This window comes from Adiantum capillus-veneris, chromosome 6, assembly GCF_014529385.1.
Source record: "Adiantum capillus-veneris isolate H3 chromosome 6, ASM1452938v2, whole genome shotgun sequence".
NCBI lineage: Eukaryota > Viridiplantae > Streptophyta > Polypodiopsida > Polypodiales > Pteridaceae > Adiantum > Adiantum capillus-veneris.
In genome coordinates this window covers 72,957,861-72,959,746 of record NC_140936.1, presented here as the reverse complement: position 1 = coordinate 72,959,746, position 1,886 = coordinate 72,957,861, and the positions used below count along the sequence as shown (strand labels likewise).

The 1,886-nt window shown below is 51.8% G+C and overlaps 1 non-coding gene across 1 annotated transcript; it reads left to right on the top strand.

The window, feature by feature from the left end:
- The first annotated feature begins 957 nt into the window (after positions 1 to 957).
- LOC147455689 (U1 spliceosomal RNA) lies at positions 958 to 1,119 on the top strand. Its single transcript, XR_015188526.1, has one exon. It is a non-coding gene; the product is annotated as a U1 spliceosomal RNA (small nuclear RNA).
- The last annotated feature ends 767 nt before the right edge of the window (positions 1,120 to 1,886 follow it).

The window sequence follows — 1,886 nt, the reverse complement described above, 5'->3', positions numbered from 1 at the left end:
CGATCGCTTGGCCACTCCTCATGGGTTTTTGGCATATGCATGACCACTCCTAGTGGGTTCGTAGCATAGATGCTCCTCTGCTCTTCAACGAGAGAGAGAGAGAGAGAGAGAGAGAGAGAGAGAGAGAGAGAGAGAGAGAGAGAGAGAGAGAGAGAACCCGAAGGCAAACTTCCAATCCCTCCATGCCTCCATGGCTACCCTGCTCCCTGAGCTCTGATACCCAATCAAGGACCAGAGAGGACTGGACCATGCAACTCTCCACCCAGCCTCGCTATATATAGACTCATAGACTGCTAATATATAAGCACCCCTTGATCGCATGTTCGTCCTAGCCCTTGGCCGCCTGCCCGGTCTTACCTCAGCTGGATAGAGATGGCGCATGCCTCGGAAGAACATAGCATGTGCTATTTGGAAAGAAGGTGCACGTTTTTTTTTTGGCCTATTTTGCTCAACGTCTCTTGTATGTCGCAACTCTTGGGGCCAAACTCTCATCTAGGAGGCTTGAGGGATGGGATTGGCCATCTTCCAAGCCTTTGGGAGGTGACATTGTCAGAATGATCTCTTGCCCCCCCCGCGTAGGGGGATAGCCTCTTGCGCAGTGTAGGTCTAGTTTTGGATGAGAGTAATGGAAGGCGTGGTGCTTCCTTTCTTTGGTTGTGATATTACAGGCACAATCGCCAAATCGTTGCTCAAAAGGTTTAGGATGGGCAGGCATGGGAACAACTTACCCAATGGGGAGGAGAGTGACACCCAGGAGAAGCGGAGCACGTGAACCTCGAACCCTCAACCTTGAGAGGTTACAGCAATGTAAAGTTTCTCGCTACCAGTACCTTCGCGGTGCTCAAGTGGTAAAAGAAAAAAAGTTTAGGATGTTCGTGCACAAGGGGAGATTTAACCCATAAGAGCTGCCGGCGCGCGGTGCAGGTATAAGAGGCGGCGTGGGTGCCGGAGCGTAGCATACTTACCTGGGCGGGGTCAATCGGTGATCAGGAAGGCCAATGGCCTAGGGTCGGCCCCTCCATTGCACTGAGGACGGGCCGCACCCTAGCATCTCCCCTCTGCGGGAGAGTGCACGTCATAATTTGTGGCAGCGGGGGCTCGCGTTCGCGCGGCCCCCATTCCAATTTCCGATTTCAAGATAGCCTTACGTGTGGTGTATCAGCGTCAACGACCGTGCTGACGTCGTCTGCCTGAACGCATGCCTATGAGAGACAGCTGCACGTGGTTTTGGTTGTCTCGTGAATGCTGGTTAGAAAGGAATCAGCAGTAACAGAGACACAGTCCAGGGGCGGGGCTTGGATCTTGTGTGTGCTTTGCGGGCAGGACGCTTGATTCTTTTTTCTCACATCTACAGACGGCACTCTCTAGAGAATCATTGGTGTTTAGTCTTGTGCTTTGAGGGCAGGACGCTTGATTTCTTCCTCACATCTACAGACGGCACTCTCTAGAGAATCATTGGTGTTTAGTTGATTTCAGCTGAGCGCAGGACCTCCTCGCCATTAGTCGTGATCGATTTGGCTCAACCTCAACCTCCTCCCATGGATACGCGTTCACCGCACGGTGCAGTTTTGCTCTCAGCAGCATCATGTGCAGGCGGCTCACTCTATTCCATACACAAGGCCTCATCGCCATGGATATGTATGCGTACCAACTATTTTGCTGCAGCTCGGCAAATAGCAGGCCTTGGATCGAGCTCACCAGTGTCATGCATTATATTTCCATGACCAGGCGCCAATACATGCTTCCTATATCCAGCTGTCCACTAGGATGATATCTATGGCTGTAGGTTTTGTGGCATCTTTCCGCTCTCACATCGAGACAGTGAGTGGTTTTGTGGCGGACAACCTGTAAGTCCACATTATAGTGATACAGTTGAGAGAGAGGTC